This window comes from Callospermophilus lateralis (assembly GCF_048772815.1).
Source record: "Callospermophilus lateralis isolate mCalLat2 chromosome 14 unlocalized genomic scaffold, mCalLat2.hap1 SUPER_14_unloc_1, whole genome shotgun sequence".
In the NCBI taxonomy this organism is placed as follows: Eukaryota; Metazoa; Chordata; class Mammalia; order Rodentia; family Sciuridae; genus Callospermophilus; species Callospermophilus lateralis.
In genome coordinates, this window is record NW_027510158.1 from 2,037,501 (window position 1) to 2,044,634 (window position 7,134).

Consider the following 7,134-nt stretch of genomic DNA (forward strand, 5'->3'; position numbering starts at 1 on the left):
CTAGGTATCAAAGGGGTAGAATACCAGGTATTTTCCCATGATGCCTTAGTGGGAGACATTGCACTAATGAATGTCATTCTCAAACCACCAAAGAGGGTACTCCATTATCAAAAAATGGACAAGGACCAGGTGTTTACCCATGATAACATGGAGAAAGGCATCAGGCTCCATTGCCAAAAAACGGACAGGGGGGCTCAATGCTCCAGAACTCATAACCACAAATATACAGGGCACTGGAGAAACCCAGCAACACCATCATGATAGTGCCCAGGACACATTATCCATTAAATCCCTCACTTGACAAACCAAAGAGAGTGCAGGATTGGACATCTGCGCCTCCATCAGAGCAGTACTAATTCCAGAGATGGGAGTTCAAATCATTCCCACAGGGGTAAAAGGGCCTCTTCCCCAAGGAACAGTATGCTTATTATTGGGACACAGTTCTACTACTCTAAAAGGACTTATGATAAGTCCTGGGGTAATTGATCCCAATTATGAAGGTGAAATAAAAATTATAGCCATTCTCCAAAGGGTATTTCACTAACTTCACAAGGAGATAGAATAGCACAGTTATTAATAATACCCAGCCTACATGATAAATTTTCCAGTTGTATTGTAGAAAGAGGTTCCAGGGGATTAGACTCCACAGGTGTAGATTGGGCTATTCTTTTTTTAAATTTAGATTCTTGCCCCATGCTAAAACTAAATATTCAGGGACATGAATTTAATTGGCTACTGGATACAGCTGCAGACCTTAGCATCATCTCTCTTTAAGAATGGCCAAAACATTGGCTATTACAACAAGCCACTAAAATGCTTCCAGGCCTAGGAGTGGGACTAATCCCCATGTAAGTGTGATGGTATTAGATTTGAAGGATCCTGAAGAATGTAAGGGAACTATACAACCATATGTATTGGATCATCTTCCTATAAATTTATGGGGACGAGATGTCTTAGATCAATTAGGACTAACATTAAAAATAACATCAATTCAAATGCACCCACTATTATGGCTAGAAAAGGTTTTAGGAAAGAAAAAAAAAATGGAAGAAAAAGGAAAAAGTACAGTGGCACCAATACAAATAGATCAAGAAATAGATAGACATGGATTGGGTTTTCAGAAGGGGTCACTGTGACAATAAATATTACTTGGAAATCAGAAAGACCAGTATGGGTTTCTCAGTGGCCCCTGACCAAAGAAAAGATACAAGCAGCCCATGACTTGGTCAAACAACAATTAGCAGAGGGACATATATAACCTTCCATATCTCCCCATAATACTCCTATTTTTGTCATCAAAAATATATCTGGTAAATGGAGATTATTGCAAGACTTAAGAGCCATTAATAGTTAGATGGTTATTTTGGGACCTGCTCAATCAAGGATTCCACTATTGTCTGCTTTGCCAAAATCCTGGTATGTTTAATTATAGATATTAAAGATTTTTTTTTCAATTCCAATTCATCCTGAGGATAGTCCATGATTTGCATTTACTATCCCTGCACTGAATCATAAAGGTCCTGCTCAGAGATATGAATGGAAAGTACTCCCTCAATGGATGGATAACAGCCCAACTATGTGTCAAATTTGTGTTAACAAAGTAATTCAGCCACTTAGAAATCAAAATCCTGAACTACTAATATTTCACTCTATGGATGATGTATTATTAGCACACAAAGCTAAAAACACATCGCTAGAATGTTATGCCACACTTACAAACTTATTAAAAAATTATAATCTAGAGATAGCAATAGATAAAGTACAATTAAAATTTCAAATGAATTATTTAGGAATTCTATTACTCTCAACCATGGTCCATCCACCAAAAATTCAAATATGAGTATATCAACTCAAATCACTTAACGACTTTCAAAAGTTATTAGAAGACATAAATTGGATAAGGCCTTATCTAGGCATACCAACAGGAGAGTTGGGACTTTTATTTGATATCCTAAAAGGTCCATGAGATCCTAATTCATGACAAATGTTAACACCTGAAGCAAAAAAGACATTAAAAACATTGAAACATATATGGAAAATATGCATTTGGATAGAATTGATATAAATTTGCCTTTATTATTTATTATACTACAACCAAAATATTCCTACAACAGTATTTGGAAAAGAAGGTCCATCATCATGCATACATTTATCTTATTCTCATAACACTATTCTTACTAGGTATCCTGAGGCTGTAGGACAATTAATACTGAAAGAAATAAAAGCAGCAAACAGAGTACTTGGAATTTCTCCCAATGAAATTATTACTCCATATACTATAGATCAAATGGATGAATTAGCTAATGAGTTAAATACTTGGAAAATAATTATGTGCAAATCTAGTGTTTCATTTGATAACCACTTACTATCTAATCATTTGTTGTTTTTTGAAATTTGCATTCTGTATTTTTTCCAAAATCTGCATGATACTTGACCTACAATTAATTGAAATGTGAAAAATTCAGGCCTAGAAAAACAAAGCCAACATACATAATAAATCTATTCAGTCTGTCTCACCTGTTTTCAAATCAGTCATTTAAATAAACCTAAATTGCCAGCATAAAACATCAGTTGCTCTAAACGAGTGGACGGATATCCCCTGCCATGGGCTGTGTAAAATACATGGAGAATCCTGCACTGATTGTTATCTAGAATGACTTCTGAATGAACTACTATTGCAGAATAGTTGCTGAATACTGCGGTTCTTATACCAGTAAACAGGAATGAAGGTAATTTCAGGCTGCAAAGGAATAAATTGATTTTACTAACTGGTTTTTGGAAAACACTGCCATGAAAAATTATCAATATGTTCATAAAGGCATGTACATGTCTCTCCACAGGGGTTTTACTTAATGGGGGAGGGAGTGAGGTCTGGATATAACTTAACAGTCCATTAGTAGGTAGAACAATGTAATGGGAATCACAGTGCACATACTGGTTTGAACTCAATCTAGGTAACATGGATTCATCTCTGTGTAAGGGCCCTGCTTCTGAAAAACACAATGTAGAGCTTCAAAAACAGAACGATACTTTCAGAATACCATGTTATGTTTGTAAATAGATAGACAGATAGATATACAGAAATCAAAAATCTGAAAACGGTCTGGAAGGGTACATTTCAATAACTTACAATGTAGTAGTGGGAGATTAATAGAAGATCAAGAAGACTGTATCTGCATGCGAGATGGTTCAATTTTTAAAGAGTTTTTCAAATGACAATGGACAAAGAATTCAAAGGGTTACAGTAAGTGTTGAGGAGTGATTGGTAAAAGGAGCACAGAGGTGAGAAAGAATTAAGTAGAGTTCAATAGAACCAGGTATAATATCTGTACACATGACTCCATGAGCAGGAGCAAAGGGGACACTTAAAGAAATCATAAGGACTAAGGAGAGATCAGGATTAGGGGGGCTTGTAGGAAGAGCTGAAAAAAACAAAAGCATGCAATGGGCAGAAAATGTGGAAGAAAAGGCCTCACAGGTGGTAAACTGATCCATCTCTCCCTGGTAGTTCAACTGAATGAATAACAGTGAGGCCGGCAAAGTGGCAATGTACTTGGAAACTCTGTTCATGCAGACAACAGAAAGTGCCACCAGAGTGAAAAAAGGAAACCTAGTAAGGCAGCTTAGCCCCTTCTCCTTGGTGTTTTATGCAAGCTATCTTTCTTACTGTGCCTCTGTTCATCTACACTGATACGTGTTAGGTTCAAAGGCAGTGGCAAACATTGTTACATGTATTGATGAATCCTGCCAATTCCACAAAGCACAGCCATTTTACTTAGTGTTCTCAATACCTTCTTTTTGACTCTCATCTCGTTTGAAGAAACACTTTCAGAGGAAAGAAGTTCTCCCTAAGCCACATGTGTCCTTAAGTAAACTATGAATTGAGTGCTATTTCAAGGTGTTTGGGCTGATTCCTCCTCATGGCCCGTAAAACCTAGAAAAGTGTCATGCACCAACAGGCAGTACATCTTCACTGAGTCCTGTTCTTTGCACTCCAGGGTCATATTATTGTCCATTTAATGGTCAGAAAAAACAGTGTTACAGGGAGTATCCTTCTTAGTAGTAGGACTAAAGTGTTTTGGACTCACATTTTCAGTTACTGAAAAGGCTCAGGGAAGTTCACTTGAGAGCTGGTCATTCGATACAGGTACTGGAGAGGAAAACAAGCTACTCTCATTTGGCAACTTTTAGACACTGATACAGCTCTGGCCATGTAAGTGTAAATAACAACAGGTCTATTCATGCATGGTGGCCTATGGGATTGGAACATGCATGCTTACAAAACCAGTGATTACTTGTGCATCTTCTCCTTTGAGCCTCATATGTGAATCATCAGTAGTCAAGTGTTAACTTGGGAGGAAAACAATATGTTGTGATGTCCTTTTTGTACATCAAGCCATGAACTCTTTGTCTTAACATCAACAATATAATTAATGTTCAGGAGTTACATCCATTTCAGAGAGTCATATCCATCCTTCTCTTGACTATATATTTTAAAGGACCAGCCAGTTTCTTGAGATGTTTTCAAGCCTATAAAAAGACCAAAAAAAAATATCTGAAAGAAGAGTTTGAAGAATTTTCAACAAATACTAATCTAGAAATGCTGACATGAAAAACAACTAAAGTTTTCAACTCCTTCTTTTTGGAACATTAGCTGTGCCGTGCTTTTCAAAAATGACTTCTCAGAACTGACTTGTGCCCATGTTAGCAACTCTTCTGAAATTACTTTGAAAGTAGACTAATGTGAGAGTTTCTCTTTAGAGATAATTCAGATTACTTGCATAGGAAGTGGCAGCAGGTCAGGGGATGTTAAGCTCAGTGGCAGTGACCTTGCCTAGCTTGGGGCTGGCCTGCCATGGACTTTCAACCCAAACACTTGCAAGAAAAGAAAATGGAGGAAAGGGAGAGGGAAAGTTGGAAGGGAGAGAGGCAATGTTGGAGGGATGGAAGGAGGTAGAAAAGAAGGAAGAAGAAAAGGAGAAAAACCAGGAAGGGAGGAAGGAAGCAAGGAAGGATGTAAATAGGGGGAGCACAAGGGCAGGGAAAGGACTGAGTCACTAAAACAAAACGCAAAGGACACAAAGACCAATATAGGACATAAAAGCTGTTGGAACAGTTTAGACAGCTTTAGATTTGGAGTGACATCAAACTGAATGTTATTATGACTGGATGGAATCTTCCTACTTAGCCCCGCCTTGGCCTGGCCTAAACCAAATCAAGGGGTGGGTGGCATGGAGAGGAATTCTCTCTGGCTGGAGTGGGAGGGACCTAATCCTGTGGAACTTGAGGTTGCACTGGGTAGGGAAGGAGACAAGACTCTCCTGATGGGCAGTTGAGCACAACAAGGCTCCTGGGAGCCCTTGATCATGGCTCCTACTGCCATACGCCCATCACCCGCCATACGCTCAGCCCCTGAAGGGGATCACAGTGGTCTGCTCCGTTGCCTGGTGCAGGTTGGAGTTCCTGACCAAACACCTGAGTGTCCACAGCCTGTGTTGGCCTGCCTGGGCAGGCTGTGGTTGTGGTGGCAAGAGACAAAGCCGTCTTGGCATGATGAAGGAGCCAAGGGCTGCCTCTCAGCCATACTAGTTGGTGGTTTTTGAAGAAGCACCCAGGGTGGTGGCAGCATTGTCCGAAGACATGAAGCCAGGCCATCTTTCTTATGGCTTTCCTTGGGAGTTGGTGATGTGTACAGCTCTTGGATTTTTTGCTGTTCTCTCACTTTTCTGGAGAAGTTTTCAGTCGATTAGTAGCAGGCTTTACATGGGAAGAGAAAAAAAGCTGGCACTAAATCTTGCTGGACTTATTGAAAACAAATGTGGACTTCTTGAGAAAGTTAGCCTTGTTGAAAAAGAACATGAAGGCTTATATTCATCTTTAAAGGATTGCAGGTTTGAGAAGGGTTCAAGGGAAGCACAACATCTGGAGGCAACCTACGAAAAGCTGCATAGATCCGAATCCAGCCATGGCGTTGAAGTGCTCTTTCTGGAAAAAGAGCTCAAATCACAAAAGGCTAAACATGGTCAAAAGGATGAAACGATGGCGCATCTATCAAGAAGGATACAGTCCCTCCAAGGTGAAGCTGAATCCCTAGATCACAAATAGCTGAAGCTAAATCAAACTGGAGACTCTTTCAAGTCAATGAGGAAGAACTGAAGCTGGCAATGAAAGAGGTTTTGAATGAAGAATCCCAACTTCCGCAAACGCAGAGACCAACAATACAAGGAGAAGCTGAAGCACAGAGGGAACAAGGAAGTGTCCAATATAAAGCGAAAATCACATTAGAGGACTCTAATGTCGCTGGAGAACAAGTTCTAAGGGACACAGAAAATCACATGGAGTCTTTGAGTGTATGCTTGCTGAAGATGAAGCGTAGGTCTTCTCCAAGCATGGGAGCCCAAAGGGATGGTGGTCACCTGGAATTGGGAAGGACGGGTGAACCAGAAATTGGTGCTCACTTGGAGGATGAGTCCAAAGGAGCTATGAGGAACGTCTTTTATGGTGCTAAGCTAAAGGCCTCCTTAGAAATCTTGGAAGGAGGAAGAAATCAAAAATGTACTTTCTCATCTGAAGTGGCGAAAACCACGGAAGACCTTACAGAACACCTTAAAAGTCTGCAGACTGAACAGGCATCCTTGCACTCAGAAAATGCACAGCTGCAAAGTGAGAATGAGACTCTACAGAAGAACTTTAAAGTCATGGTGGAACGCTATCTTGAAAATATGATGGAACTGCACAGGAAATTAAGAGTGGAGAAAAACTCCCGGGTGGAGAAAGAGGAGAAACTTTCCAAAGTCGAAGAAAAGTTGAGCCATACAATGGAAGAGCTGGAGACCTACAGAAAGAGAGCCCAATATCTTGAAGAAGAATTGCAGAGAACCATTCATTCCTGTCTGGAGAAGATTATTTCCTGTGAGAAAGAAGCACATGCTAGTGAGTTGGCAGCTCAGATTGCTGAAAGAAACCTCAGTTATTTCAGGAAACAAAATGCGCGCAACAGTCAAAAATTCACTGAGAAGGAGCTTAGATTTGAACTTGTGGAAAAAGATCCTTATGATGCACTGGATATTTACAACTCAGCAATGGGCAGAAAGCCTTCTCCAAATGGGAACTCACCAAAAGGTCAGCCTTCAT